This window comes from Anopheles stephensi, chromosome 3 (genome assembly GCF_013141755.1).
Source record: "Anopheles stephensi strain Indian chromosome 3, UCI_ANSTEP_V1.0, whole genome shotgun sequence".
Classification (NCBI taxonomy): Eukaryota; Metazoa; Arthropoda; class Insecta; order Diptera; family Culicidae; genus Anopheles; species Anopheles stephensi.
The window spans coordinates 52,898,278-52,917,244 of record NC_050203.1 but is presented as its reverse complement, the minus strand read 5'-3'; positions in this window follow the sequence as shown (position 1 = coordinate 52,917,244).

Genomic DNA, 18,967 nt, shown 5'->3' with positions numbered 1-18,967 from the left:
ATAAATAAACTGCAAAGAAAAATGTTTATTAAAACATTTATTAAAAAACTTCCTCCATAAGCTGAGCCACTTTTCACCTGAAAATCTTCGCAAAGAAGCTGCCTAAATAATTCAAAACTTCACTCGACCACCTACCTGGACATCAAACTCTCTAAACTAATTTAGACTAATTTTTAACAGATGTACTTGAGTCCCACTTGCCGGGTACCTGTTGAGAACCGACCGAGAAGTTTGCTCCAAACTAGTAGACAAGACAGACAAGAACCGATTCGGCCGTATGGTAAATTTGACCGGACATGGGTGGAGGAAACGCTACTCACACTCATACAGACCACCCAACCACCCCTAACTTGTCGATTTGCATAGCGAGTGCTCCGAAAAGTTTCGCCCGAAGAAGCAAATGTTATTATGGCAGTGACTTGCTAAAAGGCGAAAGTGGCCATTTGCCGTAACGATGGCGATGCTTTTCCACCTACCACCCTCAACCCAGGGTGAAGGACAAAGAACTTCGTCTCCCCAGGTCCGAGTGCGATGAGTCTTTCCACGCTCAACAAGTTTTAACTTTGGACCGCACTTGAACGCAAAACCAGAACCAGTCGAACGACGATTCCAAAAGACAAGCAGCATCACGCGAATTTGAATTGTTAAAAGAACTGCCCTTCTCCCGAGGGAGAACTGCTGAGAGTGGCAAACTGTCCATCGCTGTCCTAGGCACACGGCGCAACTAGCGGAACCATCTCATCGTCTGTCCGGTCGTTCTTGTTAGCTTGTTCGAAAACTTGTCAACTGGTGCCGCTGTTGCACTCGAAGAAGTGCATTGCGAACGAGTGGCGAAAGACCGAAAGCAAACGAAACCGTCCAGCAAGTCAACGGTTTTTGGCCTGAATTTTCGGGCCACTTTCCGATACTGCTGCGCTCGTTTTTACCAGCGATCACTGTACTCTTGCTTACTTACTTTTCGATGCTTGTCGCGGAATGTGTTTCACGCAGGGTGAGCCGCGCCGTTGAGCGATATGCATGTATAAATAAATTTAAATTGCATCCATCTATTGTTGCTGCAGTCGTAGTACACAGTCGCGTCGAGTGTATGTGCTTACCAGTTTTCCCCTTTTTCCATTCCCGTGCTCGGAATGTTCTTTGCGTCCAGCACTTGCACGGTCATTGTGCTGTCGCACAATTATTTTTAATTGAGTGCTTATTGAGGACACCGAAAGGACACCGTCCTAACGGGCAATGTCCATTGTCTGGTGCTGTCTATACACCGAGCGTGGTGTATTTTTCACGGTGTCTTTAAGTGTTTTACATTTACGAGCTGCTGGGTAGATTGGGCGACAAATGCATGCCAGTAATTTATAGCACGCGAAAACTAGAACGTTAAAAATCGCTTCTCGTTGGCGCACCAGATGGTTCCAGATGAAAAGTGTGTCCTTCAGAAATCTTAAGTGGGAGAGAAAGAAAAAACAAACCCGAATGACAGAAAACATTAACTTATCCCCGCTCATAAACCTATTTAAGAGCCGCCGCCGTAAGAAGTTGATAGAATCATTCCAATCAATTACGTGCCTCCAAATAAAGGTAACGTTAGGAGGTGGCTTTCTTTCCTGGAACGGTCGATCTCGAGCGGTGAAAAATCATCCAGAAAGAGAAGCATCAAGCAAAAAAAAAACTTAATCAATAACAAATTTCCTTTTCCGGACAGGCCAGCCGTTACACGCCACAAGTTGCTCCCTTTTTTCCCCCAATACTTTGCATTTTCCATTGTTTTTTCAGCACGCAGCAGAAGAAACCACTCGTTAGCTGCTAGTTTTTCAGCGCCAGGGTGAGCGAATTCCTGTTTCTACCGTTGACTTTTCCACCCCGAATCGAACTCTTATCGAGTTTCACATGATGGGGTGTGATCGATCGCTGTGGCGCAATATCGAACCCAGCCAACGCAAGACCGGTTAACCCGGGACCACTGTCGGTCGGGCGGCTGGTTTCCGTTTCTGTTTCCCAACCGTTCGGACCATATCGTACCGCGGAAACGCAAACGCTCGAAACAAATTACACTGAAATCCATCAACCGGGCAAAAGCAGTCAATGTCGGAGTGCTAATGAAACATAAAATCCACCATGAAAAGTCTGCACACGATATTCGATCCGGGAGCCCGGTAGCTGCGTTGACAGGCTCCCATTCGTTGCTGCGAGCAGGTCCGCCGTTCGCGGCGTTTATCGCACACCGTGCAGACCGTCGGTCGGTGTTGAGAAATTAGCCTTTCTCGTCTTACGGTCGGGCGCACCCGGCGCACAAAGAGACAAGCCGGTTCCGTCACGATACGTAAAGCGTAAACTAGCCTTGCGATCGGCGATCATGAATTATGCATTCCCGTTGCACGTGTTGTGTGTGTTTGTTGCTGAAATGAAAGAAAACAATTATAAATCAATAATATGCACCGTTAATGCGGTGAGTGAATGCGAGCGATACGGTTCAAAACATGACAGTTCACGCTGGCAGTAGCTGAGTAGTAGCTGTCATGATGGATGCTGTCAGATAAGTGACAGCCTTGTAAGCAAAATGTCATCTCCACTCCGTTCATGGTGGCGTGTGGGAAGATTGATAGCACTGCTAGCATAATTAGTGAAGATTACCTTCTTAAAAGTGCAGCATAATTTAGAGCATTTGAAAATGTTAACGAGCTACCATAATCACTAATTCTCACACGCTATAATTAATTCCTATCCAGATGCTGCTACTGCTGCAAGGACCACACACGACGATTTTTCAACATTAACACACACAAAAAACCCATCTAATTCATATTAATCAATCCGACTGTATGCAGAGAAATAGAGAGTCGGGGTCGGGTTTTGAAGAATGCCACCCTACCATAAAATACAAATGAATGCAAGAAGCTAGTTGCGCGGACCGTAAATAATACTGGCGCACATCCATCCCATGAAAATAGAAACATTTCACGTATTTCAAACCAATTACAACATCTATTTTCATTCCATATAAGTGACGCACTACAGACAGCACGCAAGAAGGCACGCATCTTAATGGTGTGCAGTTCTGTGCAGTTGCACCCATTACACCCGAGCGAGGAAAAAAGCGTTTTTTTTTTCTATCTTGACAGGCGCAACGCAAACGCCAAACCTGTCCCCCGATGTGATTAATGAATGCAGAAATGAATGCATAAAAAAAACTGAATCGTTCGTTGTACTAATGGAATGTTAGCGTACGGCAATGCTAGTGGTAGCGACTTATTTTCATGGATATTATCGACTGTGATGAATGAAAATAAGCATCCACTGATGTACAAGAATGATAAAATTCTTACAACATGTGAATCGTCTTTGCTCGATCGGCCTGCCTGTAACTATGTTAAGCATGTTGTTATGTGAAACATGCTGAAACCATTCGGAAACTGAACAGGAATCAATAGTTTTGAATTAAAATTTATTCGCCCGTGCTGTTTGCTGTCATTGTGTTCGTGCATCCTTTGTACCATAAATCTTCCAATACACATGGTTGCATTACAAACAATTTTCCAAAGGCACACACACACTGCAAGGAAGTACACGTGTAGTTGACAAACATTTCAAGAAACCCTCTCCTCAGTCAACACTCCTGTTCGTCGGGGCGTACGCATTCTTGGTGTATTTATGGTTTTGGTTTGCTTATTCATACTACCGCAAACATTGACCAAGCAGTACTTGCTTCGTGTGGCTTCAGCGTTACCCATAACCAATGCCATAAAGCACTTGGGGGATGTTTATTGTGGTGCTTGAGGCACTATCTGTCATATCCTTATTTGTGGCAATTTATTAAAATTATGTAAGATGCTTAATTTTTTTATACATCAAAAGAGATATGATTATATTTATACACAATTTATTTATTTTTTAAATATATGATTTTTTTAACTATAATTTAGTATTACGACTCGACGTCCTAACATTAGATAAATCAATACATTTATTCCGACAAAGTACAAATTCTATACATTCAGTTTGGATCATTGCATGATTAGTTTTAAGAGGCTTTAAGCTATCAGCCCACAGTGAGGGCTGGCTATGCCATTTCTAGCATGACCTAGGAGGCCGTTTAGTCAAGTTGAAATAGACCTTTTGGACTTCAATCGTCTCGTCCAAATTTCAACTTTAGTTTATAAATATTAAAATCAACTTAAGTTAATTATTTTTAGATGAGCTCTTTTTGTAACCAGAAAAATTAAATAAAAAAAAACCGTTGTTTGTCAACTATTTTCAACTTTCCCAAATTTACTCACAATTTTCATCATTATGTTACGTATATGCGACCATGATGTATGGAGCACGATACAATCCCAACACTAAACTATTATTCTTACCTGTAGAGAGTGTATCTTGTTACTGGCGTACATCCACTCTCTCCAGCAATGCTAGCTATTCCCCGTTGCCTGTAAACTGCCACACCGTTCTATGGCACGCTTCCCTTCGCACCACTAAGAATTTCCCTCAAGCATGCATGCCCTACGGTCAAGATTGAGTGCATGCTTTTTTTGGGGGGAAATTTCTCCCCGACAGGTCTTACAATACGAGTGAAAGTGTGCCGGCGTGTGTGTGTGTGTGTAAGGATGGAAAATATTTGTCTATTTGACGATAGCACAGCACGACAGAAGGATCACGCTTGGGATCAGAATAGATTGGAGCTCCCCGACGCTGGGAGCTGATGCTGGACGCATTTGGAATGGTTGATATGTAATACGTGTGATTTATGATGGCCAAATGCCGGCCAGAAATACTAGGGCAGGCATTTTTTCATTAACATAATCTAACGCACCAACCACTCGTGGGATGTGGCGATTGGGAGCAGCAAGACGCATCCGAGCTAGATTGCATTTGCATACGGAATTGCAACTGCTAGCCAAACGGATGTAATCAACATTTTCACAAGCGATGGTATGAAAATACCTTTTTTTGGGGGGGGGGGGGGAGAAGGTTTGTTGAAGGTTTATGCAAATATCGGGCTACACTTTTCCATCTCTCCGTATAATAATCGGTACAGCAATCTAACACTTTTGTAGCGAATGATGCCGGGATTAGAGGGTACTAGAAGTTTGATGCTTTTAGGGAGATGGATGGAATATAAGTCGCATACCAGTCAAATGCCAGTGGAGTTCACTTGCCAGTGCATGGCATGGCACCAACAAGCATACAAAAACAAAATGCATTTCAATCACGAAAGTAACGCTGCTTACTGATTCCGGGCTTATCCGCTTCGTTGCGTTTAGCTTCTATTGAAATTGAAACTGTGGCAACCAACCCTCAACGCTAAGCTGTCCTATGTATTTACAAACCCACAAACCTTACCAACGCCGCTCACGGCGCTGCATAAAACAGCCAGATCAGCTCAACTGCATTCACTGCAAGTCAAGCTGTACGACGACGACGTCGACGACAGACAAACACCGACCAAACCCAAAATTCATCTCCGTCCCAATCATGACGCTATCGGTGGTTTGTCCTAACCCAAGAACCAAGATCTATATCCGTTGCTGGTCCAAAACCCCCGGAACGATGAAATCAATGCGAGTAAAGCGAACCCACCAACGAGCCACACAATCACCGCAGGCCATCGGCATGTCCATCACCCCATAAACCATTGCGATGATCTCGACGCTCCGTCCTGGGAGGTTTTGGGGCAAAAACCAAGCATTCTTTCATCACGTGCCACTCGTGACAGACGCAGAGACAGACGGTTTTCACTTCCCATCGCTTCGCCGTGTGACGAGTGTGATTGATGGTGTGCTTCATACGTTAGGAAGGATAGGACATATCTCGAGGCCTCTAGGATATGATAAGAAAGTGACAAACCGCTGAAGTGATGCTCTTTCATACGTTTGCGCTTTTGTGCGGAAGGAAATCGTCATGAAAGGAAGACGAAACGAAAAAAGAAAAATCCAGAACACCGGAAAAGCTTGGTTACGGGATAAGCGTATGTTGGTGATTGTGTGATTGTGTGTGTGTGTATGCACCAGATAAGCGCCGTCTGACAGCTGCTACGAATGAAGAAGTCCAGTATATCGATCTAGTTAGCGATGGGTTCGTGAGAAATTCGAGGTCGAAATCTATGGAGACCGGCAAGAGAAAAACAACAACCGCAGCACTAATCTTTTCCGCATGCTTCAATTCTGTTTCCAATGAAATGTACGATTGAAAGGCAGATGCTTGAAAGGTTGAGACAAGTGTTTTTTTTCTACTTATCTCTTTTTCGTGTATCCATAAAAAATCCCTCCGAGAAAATCTATCAAAAAATGTTTCAAAGAAGGAACGGTACGATAACATTACAGTGGTTGGGGTTTGTTTGAGGGTGTGTGTATGATTACTGAAAAGATTTCTCTTTTAAAAAGCTAATAAAAAATCACGCTCTAGTGCGCATTTAGTGGCAGTGCTCACTCTTGTCATTCAATAATTTTTCGAGTCTTCAGTTCCAGCTGCTTAATTGTAAGCCAATTTTAGGAAGTCTTGGATAATTTATTTTCTTCTTCAACGTCGCCTGATTTGATCATTACAGCTACGAGCTTTCGATACATTTTTTTAAATTTATTAATAACACCTCTAGTGTTACTAAAATGTATTAAGTCAGTTATATATTAAAAATATTTAACATTTTATATCCTTTTTGGCAGAAGTTTGAATAGAAAAGCTATAGATTCAGCATAATGTCTTCATCTTCCTTGGCACTTTAACCTTGAGTGCTGCGTACAGGGAGACGGTTTGGATGGGACTTTAACCCCGGTGCTCGCCACCGGACCGCCCATAATCAGCATAATGCAGTACGTCTTTATTTCAAAACGGTTACAACAAGAAGACCTTTACACTCGTGTTCAACTGTCAGCGGAACTAATTGCTGATAGAGAATCCCTGTGCCCTGTGACAGAAACCCCCTAAAAACTGTGGACAGTATTGAACTAGAAATGTTATACCAGCTGCAATGAACTTTCGTCTGGTTCCGATTTAATGAACCAAATCTTAAAATAATTTCATTGTTGCGTAGAATATTTATGTATAAAATTTTGGAAAGAACAAGGTCCTGTAATAAATTTCATAAACTTTCTCTCTCTCTCTCTCTCTCTCTCTCTCTCTCTTATTTTGGCCATACAACCTCCTAGGTCATGCCTTCCATTTCTGGCTTCCAAGACTTATTCCACATAGTTAGACAGTCAATCCTCACTACTGGGGAACGATTCGCATGTGATTTGAACCCTAGTTCTGCCGTATGTTGCCGTATAGCGCCGATGTTACCTCTACCAGCCCGGTAGTACTTTATATCTATTCACTAAGGCAAATCGAGATTTTATGCATCAAACTATAAAACGAAAGCTCGACAATACGGCGTCAAGCCGTAATCCTAAAAATAAAAAAAAAATAAAAAATATAAAACGAAAGCTAATAAAACTATCCAGTCAGTGAAGTATCATATAACGATTTGGTCGATTTATCGAAGAAAAACCATAAATTTACACTTTCCCATATGTACATTCGTCCATGAGTCTACATTATATTTTAATTTCTATCATAGTGGTTCTCACCAACCAGATGAGTTTAAGATCCTGCTTTGAAAACACCTGCTAAACGGATGAGATCTTAAGCCAAACGTACTTAGCTTGTTCTAATCAACCCCGATTCTGTTATGTCTTCTTCATGCCACAACCCCTTAGACGACCCCCACAACCCCTTAGAAGATAAGTTTCAATTAGAGTCTGACACAGCTTTTGAAGGACGTCCAGATGAGATGTAATTGTTTTAGCTCCTATTTTGAGACCTGAGACACAGTGCTGAGCGTCGTGCAGTATTTTCCAATAGTACTAAAACAATTGCCTTGCAAACACTCGCACTTGACAGTACGGCAGCTGTTATAATAAACAAAAAATAATTACACTTCTATATTTTCTTCCTTTACCCACACACCACGCTACACATCACTGTACTTAAATCTGCGCCCAAAACCCCAAAAACAAGGTGCACCAAAAACCGACGAACAAATCTTAAAACACCCGGCACCAACAAAAAAACCTTTTGCCTTTTGGGGCACGTTTTCAATTTACAACAGACCTTTGCCACACACCCGGCTCGTAGAATACGTGCGTGTGTGTGTGTGTGTGTGTGTGTGTGTGTGAGTGTGTGTGTGTGTGTGTGTGGGTAGGTCCAACCTTCAGGATTAAGTCTCAACCGACTGTCCGTCCGTCCAGTGTTTTACTTTTCCTGCTTTCGTGTCAGAAGATTTGCTTCATCCTTTCCCACCACGAACGAATCCATTGGTTTTGGCTAGGTCAGTTCAGGCTTGCCTTTAAACAGCCGGCTGGCTTGCTTTTGGGTTGTGATTAGGATTTTTTTTCTCAGCTTTGCTCAATCTTTTTCTTTGATATTGACGAGAAAAACTCAGACACACACAGACACATGGCTAATGTACGTTGGGTAGCCCGTAGCAAAGATGGACAAATTTTCTTTGCTTCATTTTGTGGTTCGATTTTGAAACGGCCGATCGAAACGGCTAGTGGGATGTCCAGGAAACTGGGAGTAAAAAACAATCATAGAAAGGCTTAGCATCATACTGAAAAGGGGTCACATTCCAAACGACTGTAGGCCGTGCTGTTTTCCCTTTTCTCTCTCCCGCGTGTTTATTTGGTTACTTCATCCTGGAACTGGACGGTGGACGACGGTGCCCAGTGGTGAAATATGATGTCGAAAGAATTTCGATAACATAATATTTCTATCGTTGGAAAATGAAAGAATGAAACCCATCGTCCCTTTTTGCCTTTAATTACATTACCCAGGACCGGAGCTATTCGCATCGTGGCGGTTAGCGGTGTGTCGAATGGAAACGGAAACATTTAAACGATTCAATTTAGACGCACGAAATGGAAAATATCTCGCTGCAGTTCCGTTGGGCTGGTTTCATTTCAAGGGAAATTGAATAAAAATGCATTCACAAAACAGCATCGCCCAACATGAAGTTCGTTTCTGTTTTCCGCGTTCCATTTTCCACGAAATTCACCCTTGCAGCTGCAAAACTGTGGAAATTGGAAAATGGCAGGCAAAAAATGCTAACCTCATATTGACCAAAAACAGGAGGAAAACTAAAACAATTTCCCCGGTTGGTTAAAGCTGACCATCTCTTAGTGGTGGGAAAATCAGTTCCTTGTTACCAGCCCGATCTGGAAAGCACTTTTCCCCCATTTTCCCTACATTGCTTCCACGTCCTGTGGCTAACGTGGCAAGGGAATTGATTAATAAAATGGAAATGAGCTGCTCATTGCAAGAAACAAACGTGCCCGCAGCCAGCCCCAGACCAAAACTGTTGTGACGTACACTTGTTCTGTGAGCATTCTGGCGTCCTGGCGTGACCTGAAACACGGGGACCACGGAAAGAGATGTGATTCCGTCACACGTAAGCCGCTCATCTCAGATGTCTCCTTCCGTCCTTCGTCGCCTCACCTTCCATCCATCCGAACCCCACCCGATCCGATTTCGATGAAGTGAAGAAATGAAGCCAAATTTGCATAGGAATTCGATATGGAAATTGGACGTCGATGCCGAAGCCACCAGTCTTGCAGCATGCGCTTTTGCGCGACGCTCGGTTTTCATCCGGCGGGCGCGTTACGAACACGGCACGGTTTGAGCATAATTTCTGGAGACATTTTTCCCTGGGCTAATGGGACGAGGGGAGCGGGGAGCCGAAACAGGGGAAGGATGAAAATGTTTTGTGATTAGGCTAGCTGTTTCAGTTGTTCTGGATCGGGACGTAAATTGAACAATCACGGCCTGTTGTCGAGCAGCGCGAAAGTAAAGTTGGTTGAAAATAGCTTTAAAAAATTGACCCAGAAAGAGTTAGCTTTTCTTCTGACAGGTAAAAATAAATTAACTTGAACAGAAGTTTTTTCAAATTTCAACAAAAAAGCTTTTAAGATGGACTTGGATTCATTTGAAATGGTTAAAGGAATAACTGTACTGAGTTTTAAAAATGTTACATACTAAAGAATTCAAGACAGTCTACTACATCATAATTAAATCTTGCCATGGGGTATTTGTATTTTGTTTCGTAGTAAATTACAATACTAGAAGACCGATTTTTTTGTACAAAATACAAGTTATGCAAACGCATTGTAGCAAAATAAAAAACAAAACGGAACGGAAATGAATTCTCAAGACAGGAAGTAAAATTTTCTGCATCCTCCATATGAAGTCCAGTCCACTGTATCAGACATTCTGATCTGCAAAGTATCTGCACTTGTGAGCAATCTCTAGTACATGAGATTTGTTGATGAGCCGGAATAAGAGGCACTCAAAGAACGGCCTAAATGAACAACAGACACGTACACCTGAAAAATGAACCGTCGGACGAAATGGCTTGTTCTTTGATTATTGACTGAACGACCAGTATTTTTTATGAGAATCTGAATGATCAATTCCTTTATGACCAACCGAACATCCTGTTAACAGGTGGATTTTACAAGACATATCCCCTAGGACATCCAAGGATTGTTAATTACGTCTAGTACTACGGCCACGAAGTTCATACCTAGCCTGAATATTTATCAACACTTACAGTTTGCAAGAAAGCTATTGTTTGGGCGCTTACTTTTATCAATTACTATAACCCTATGCTGGAGAATCCAATACACTGAAACTTATTATTACTTGCTACACCGTGCCTGTGTCCCCATATTCTCTTAGCTGCACCGAAAGCTGGGTTTGATTGAAATCAAATCCTGTGATTCGCATGCATAGTCCTAGTTAACTACTTGTATCCTTTTCTTCCGGAATCAACGTTTATCTGTCTCATGCATGTAGCTTATCGTCGCTTTCATGATAAACCTTCCTTCTTATCATCTTCATTAAGAGCGTGCGTCTAATTTAGCAGAGATCACCATAGATTTGTTTTCTACCTTGCCATTTCACGTCGTACTCAAAAATTTTAATCAAATTATATTTTTATCTTTAGTCTTTTAGTGATAGTTTCTTCAAGTCCCTGCGGGATTCGATACCCAGTCTAATCGTGCGAAAGATAGACGCCGCCATCCAACAAACGATTCGACAGTTTCTTATACGAATTCGGGTTCGGGGTTCGGGTTTTAATTTGTACAAATTTTTGTTCAGGAAACATGACGTAAATGGGCAAACCCCTATGAAGCCTAGGACAGACGAAGTGCATTAACATGCGTTCGTGCAACAAATTCTACAACTTGCTTAAACCGAGCTTCCATTAGAGCTAGAATTATGGCTTGGAGCGGCGGACGGGACGGACCTCATCGAGGCTCGCACCATACTAAAATTGTCTGATAGGTAGCGTTTTAGTCGCCGAAAACACTTTCCAAAATAAACCCCAATAATAGTCAAATAGGGCGGCCCGGTAATAGATTCGACAGCGGTGCCGGTCTTCACAAGGAAGGACCGGGTTCAACTCTCATCTGGGCCGTTCCCCTACAGTGAGGTCTGACTCTCCAACTATGCGGTATCAATAAGTCCAGTAAGCTAGAAATGACAGGCATGACCCAAGAGGTTGTTAGGTCCAAGAAAAAAGCAGAATAGCCTATTATTACATCGTGAAAACATTTCACTTTGTTCCTAATCTCAAGGTATTTGACAACAAATGTAATAAAGTATTATAAATACCCTTATTTACAAATTTTATTGCTAACTTCATGCCAAAAATATGATAAATATCAGAAAGACTGAGTACCTTAAAATATCACTCCTACAATTAATCCAAACTGATCCCACCCCAAATTATTCAATTTATCGATAACGCTAATCGGCTGCTCATGGAAATACTGCTGCCTCAGGTCAGAGTATTACATCGAAATCTGCAAATTCTAAGGCTTCATCTAACCATTTGTAACACATTTCAGCTACCTACAAATACATGGAATCACGCTTCATTATTAAATAACTAAATTAATTCCATGAATTGAGTTTACTAGCCACCAGCACACATCAACTTCTCCGAATTATTGTTTCAACACTAGAACAAAAATATAAACGTATGATTAACTTCATCACACAGACCATAATCATCGGAATTCTAGGGAACGAGAACAGTTCCATGAACTCTGTTGCAAACCAGCGAAAATACTATCTATTTCCCTATCACCCATCCTTCTAAACCAACATCCATTTTGCATTATGCAGCGGCATCCACACAAAGGAGGCCACCTCGCACAGAAACACACACTCACATTCACATTAATTGAAGCCATAACCGACGCGTCCATCGGTCACAAATCATCACCAATCGACGCTCCACAATCGTGAAACCATTCATTCAGCTGCGTTCAATTCCCGATGACTGCCGCCCGATTCGGTAGTAAGCTGGATGCTGGCGGGGAACAATCCTCCGGCCCGACCCTTGCGCACAAAACCCCATTGTCAATGATTTATGAGACATTTCAACACTTTGCCTACAGTCTGACTGGGCGTTTGAAGCTTCGGCTTAGCTATGCAGCAGCAAAATAAAAAAATGGCAACTCAGAAGCTGTTTGCATCCATCCACGGGAGTATGATCGCGGGCCGCTTTTATCGGGGCGGAGTTCTCATCCCGGGAAAAGATGGCTAATTGCAACTGGCACGCACGCATTTTAATCGCTTTAATCCCCTGTTTCACGGGCTCGTTTCCTACCGACGCTTAGAGCTTTAGAGTGCGGTTTGGGATGTTATCACACGCACACGTCTTCTGGCATGCGTTCTCTCACAACCACACTTGGGCATAGCGTTATGGCATCACCAACCGACATGAACCAACCGCTGCCACCGGCAAGGACGTTTTATTACGAGACGGTTCCGAGGTTACTGTTCCACTCCGCAATGGAGCCGTGGTAAGGGCCTCGAAAGCCCTTCCAACAATGGGAATCGGAGGCGAAGAAGCGAGAATCGAGAGGAAGAATTTATGATGCCATCCCGTACGGTCGTTGTGACAGCCGCCCGTGCATGAATGGAGATATGAAGTCTTTAATTGCGAAACGGCCCCCCGACTGGTCCTTCCCGTTGTTTCGTCCGTGGTCCGTGATTGAATATTGTCATAATAAAAGAAAAACAGGAACACACAAACCAGCTGGCGGAGGGAAAAAGTGCACCGCACGCAGTAAAGCAGGCGGCCGAGGGTTTGCTTTTAATGGAGCCGGACTACGGTTGTCCGAAATCGGAGTTCAGTGAGATGAGGAACCAATGGCCCTATCGCTGAACACCCGTGTGAGTGGTTCCCGTTTGATGGGAGGTTGATTTATGACGGTGCAAGTCGCCTGTCATGAAGAGTGGTTTTTATTATGCGCTCCCAAGCCGTCGTTTAAGCAGCGTTTAAAGCAACAGGCCTTCGGCAGCTGGTGCTCCGCGGTTGCATCCCACTCGGGGAAACTATTTTTGAAATGGTGCAGATACTATCAAACGGCTTAAGCGAAAGGTTTCCTCTTGGATTCTAGGTCTTCGAATGGCTGGAGGATTATTTTATTACTGCTCCCCTGCATCGATTAGCGCTATTCTCAAGTGGAACTCTTGAAGCAGCGAACGATGTCTGGAAAACTAATTCCATTGTCCCCGCCACAAACAAACACTCGCGGTTGGTTTTCTGGCGTTAATTATTTTTACCGCTTATTGATAAGATTTCGTGCTGAACCCGCTGGGCTGAATGGCGCTAACAATAGTACGGATAGGAATTTAATGGGAAAGCTATGTTATGCGGAATGTGAAGATTCTTTTTCGAAGCAAAAACTTTTCCACGTCTTCCCTCCCGTAACTTTTTCCTATGTTTGCCCCACCATCAATGATACTATCGAACGCGTTATGCTTTTGGTGGACAGATTTTATCTTTAGCTTCCCCATACGGTTCGCCTCTCTTGAGCTGGTTCAAAAGAAAATGGATGAAAAGTTTTACATTTTACAAAAACTTTAGCCCCATCCCCGGGGGAAGCTTTCTTTGTGCTCTTCGAGCATGAAATGGCTTAAGGCAATGCACTCTTCCGATCGAAGATTGTGTGAGTGCGAGTGGAGTTTTGGCAAAACTTTTCGTTCTTTCACAAATGGAAATGGTGGCTCGTATATTGTTTCCCCAACAGCGACCAGATGATCCCCATTTTACTTTGCTGGTACTGTGAACTCTTTGAGCACGATCAACCCTTGCTTGTTGAATGTGACTTAACTTGAATGGTTGTTGTAGAAAGTGTTATGTTTTTAAAGCACTCAAGAAAGAACCATTTCCTTTCTTTATATTTGAGGCTTTTATTAAACCATCAAACAAACCACGTTATTGATTTTTATTGTAAGGCGGAAAAAGGCTTTATAACATTGTAACCGTTCGGCTGCTATAATGCTTCCCAACCAGAACCCAATCCAATTGCGGACTGAACCAGGATTAGACCACTAATAAATCCCTCATTAAATAAAGGGAAGATATTTTCCACCGGCTTAAACCACCCGGAGATAGCTGGAGCTCGGTACAGGACCGCAGGATTACATCACCAACCTGACCTCCTGACCCTCAGGAAGCTCGGCAGACAAAGGAAATAGCTTGAGATAGCAAAAAAAAAAATCCTTCGCTCCCTGGCTCCGGGTGAACCGATGCCGACAGCGAAAGGTTGGTCGCTGTTCTGCGTAATAGCGACAAAAGCGGTCGCATTATTGGGCTTCCGGGTTGACGAGGGTTTTTCGAAGCATATAACCTCGCTCCGGCTATGCAAAACCTAATGAATTCGCCAATGAATAATGGCCGTCGAAATGATCACCGTCATGGTGATCCCATGATTGGCTTCCCTACGTCCTTACGAGTGTGCGAGTGTGCGAGAGTGTACAGGTAGAATGATTTATCTTCTTAAGGGTATGTGTTGTTGTGGGGTGGTTTTATAAAAATATATATGACCACGTGTTGAATAAAGCGTATGATTGGTGTATGCCTTTTCACTCCACATGTCAACCGGTACGGAGCTTTATTCAAATCCTTTCAGCAATGCGCGGTGGATGAAAATTTGGAGCTCTGCTAGACCGCATGTCCTGTTGCTACATACCTACTCACTGACGACATCCATCATCTACCGCTAGTACTTCCACTCTTCTACTATAAGCAACAGAATCTTTTGTGTGACAGACAGGAAGTGCTCGTCTTGAAGGTTCCGGAATGTCATACAATTTTCCTAACAAATGCCGGAAACGTAATAGCAGGGAGACATCACAAATTCAACCACACGTAGTGGATAGTTTTTATTTGAGAATTGTTTTTGTTGAAGTTCTTACAATCCTAGCTTTACTATACAAAAATTGGGCATAGATATTGTAAACGGTCATGGAAAAATCTTTCATGATCCTTGAGTTCTGTCGGAAATTAATATCTATTTTTTTGTCTATTTCAATTCACCTTAAGGATTAGCTCTACATCAATTATAATCAGAATCAAAGCGTATAGCTCAAACACGACCGGATGAATGTTTAACACATACATATAAATTAAAGAAAATGAACACGAATGTAATTATTTAATTATTTTATTTTATTTATTTATTTATTAAGTATTACGGACTGATGCCGTATTGTCACCACCGCGTGTGGTGACTGTGAATTAGATTCACGAAAACAAACAATGAAAGAAAATTAACTAGACATTTCCTCCTAGTCATTTGCCATATCCCGGGCATGCTCGGTTAACACGAATGTAATAACCGAATGAATTTTTAATGAAAAGGACAGTACAAAACGAACACTCGATCACGCAACATTCATAAATCAACGTAGCGAAAAAAAATTAATTGCACAAAACCTATCACTAGTGATATTTCTCACAAGTTCTATCAAACGAAAAAATAAAAAAAATAAACACGACTAAAATTTGTCGTTGAGACGATCTGGTGGCTGAGGTGACAGCGACGCCGGTCTTCCCACGGAAAGACCAAGGTTCAAATCCCATACAGACCGCTACGCTCTACGCAGGAATGACTATCCAGCTACGGGTAAAATTAAGTCACAGAAAGCGAGAAATGGCAGGCCGTAACCTTTCGAGGTTGTAATGCTAATGAAGAGGAAGAAGATTTGTCGTGCATGTGTCGAACATTATGTGACTATGGAAAGGGGCTTCCCTATTTAATGTTCAATATCAGAAATGTGTTAATGTGTTGAAATGTGCGCAGTCTTCGATATCCGAGGCACGGTTTTCACCTGATCTCTTTAATTCCTTGGCTTTGCAGATGACTTAGACATATCATCAGACTGATATCTGCGGCGGAGAGCGATGCGAACACCCGAGTGAAACGCAAAGCTGATAGGACTGGATTGAGGATCAATGTGAAAAGGCTATGAACCTGCATGCCGGAGGCTCTAACCGTGAGAGAGTCCACCTCGAAACAAAAGTGTCTTTTGACGGCGACAATCTCGGCGAGATGGTAAAAGAGTTTTGCTAACTTGGTACGATCGTAACCTGGAACAACAACGGAAGCGGCGAAATCCGAAGCCCCATTGTTGCTACTATGGGCTCCACAAGCTCCTACAATCCAGAAGATTCCAACAACGTAAGGAATGCACGATGTATCGCACACTGATAAGTCCGGTAGTGCAGACGATGCTAACAGAGGACGTCAATGCACTCGCCGTTTTCGAGCGGCAGATGCTAAGGATTATATTTGTTGATGTATGCGAACATGGCGTGTTGAGAAGGAGAATTAAACAGTAAGTAGTTCTTTGGCAGCACAGATATCGTGACAGTAGCTAAAGCCGGATGGCTGACAATGGCACCGATGGCTGGGACACGTGATGATGATGCTCAACAGGAAGATGCTCTTCAGCATCCTCAGCACGTACAGGGACATCTATTTCCAGGACGTAGAGGAGCACAACGAGGTCGTTGGCTGGATCAGGTGAGGTTTAACCTGTCGGAGATCGAATGCACCCGTGAGTGGCGGTTTGCAGCCCTGGACACAGTTTTCTTGAAACGAATTTTCTGTCTGGCCAAGTCTTGTCCCAGAGTTCTAAACTAAGCTCCTTTGTAATTGTTTTCAATCTTTGGTGCTAATTTCGAATTGCTTGCGTCAAATATCGACTCGACTTTACCTTGCTTTCTTCATTCTTAAAGAATTCTTTCTTAAAGAATTCTTAATTCTTACGACATTCAATGCAATAACACTGCAAACATGGAATATTTGCAGAAGGCCTTCTACATAGGTTCAAACATTAAAGGACATTTTTAACTAACTTGAATGATGGACATGCAAAATAGACTAACTTAAATTGCAGGAATAAGAATTTGATTTGGATAACATTAATTGGGAGAGAAAGCTGACCAAAACATGTAAACATCATTTCAAACATCAAATAGTTGGGTTGTAGTAAACACCGAATAGGTTTTACAGAAAGTTGAATTTACTTTTTATCTCTTATTGTTTTAAAATAGTCCGCATCATTGTGTACTAACTTCTCCCTATTACTTTTGATGAAGAATTCCAATGATCACCCGGGTCTTTACAAATAAACACGGCACTAATCATGAATGAACTACGGAACCATAAAATTGCATTACAAAATCCCCTAAATCAACACCGCACTTAACTCACAGCACAAACACCAAACGCTTCGGGAAAGTTAAATACAATTTGTACTACCAACTGCCCGACACACTCACGCTTCCATCGTCCTTCGTGCAAAATGTAATCAGATGAGAACTCCGGCCAAACTACACTATCCAGCCTGGCGCACTGAAACGTTCGCCACAAATGTACTGTTCGCTTATCAAAACACCGGTGCACCTCACCACTTTTATCAAACACTTTTGCATTCTACGGCCAAGGAGAATGTTTTTGCCTCGCAATTCCATGTCCCAGGGCAGCCGAAGCATACCTTCGGTAAGCTCACCTCAGCTGGGCGACCGAAAATCTGAATGAATGGTAATTTAAAGCACTCCTCGTCACCAGCCGTCCTTCGGGCGCACTGCATCCCGATGCGATGGTCACTATCGTGATGTTATGCACCGGCGGGCACGAACTTACTCGACGTAACGAAAGCATCCTCAGCTGGATGCAACACCGATAGTAACCTACGCAAGACCTTCATACTGTTTGCCACCGACCGAGATCTCTTTGACCTGTTTATGGAGAACATTTACGCCACGCTGGCAAACTTCCCCAGTAGTAAGAACATGTTGCACCCTTTCGTTTCCCCCCCCCCCCCACTCCATCGTTTCTCCCTTCCAACTATCCCAAACTGCGGCCAGAACGAGAAGCGGTTTATTAATATTCATGCTTCCACCGACGCGTTTCACTAGCAATACGCACAAAAACTGGCCCACCGTAAGGCTGAACCCGTCGTTGTTATCCTCCGTCGGATGAATGAGTGAACTAGAGGGGGAGCATCTTTGGCACGGGCGCATATTAAGTTCGGCTTGACGCTAGATTGCGATCCCGAGTGTGATGGGATCAAGAAAGAGCGGGAACTGAATAAATCACCAGAGCAAGCATCCATCAAGTGGACGGGACAAGCTGTCTGGAGATGGTCGAAATTTGTTGCGACCGAAACCGTAGCGGATAAGGATAAGGGGGTCAACCATCTATGATCCGTATGGTAGTAATGGTTCCCTGCCGGAGTGGGTTTGCTGGATGCTGGCGTGGTCGTGTGTTTTTGTGCGTAAAAATGGCAAGAAAGTAATATGCATTGTAATGTCTTCTTTATGTGGTACATGTCACAGGACTATGATGATGTAAACAGTGACAAGGTACTTGTGTGCGCTGGAACTATTTGTAACTAGAAAATGTACACGGACCAGTTTGGTGTGTCTTTTGGAATATCAGTGTTGTAGGAAAGACCAGGATAAGGATTTTATTAAAAATGTAATAAATTTAGTAAATAATAAGTTTCATGCCATAATAAAGCTAATTTATCAAATAAAATATCAAAGGTAGAATTACAACCTTAACTGTCCTAAAAGTTTTTTTTTTACATTTTACTTCCATGTATTTATTTTATGAAAATTTATTGCCCA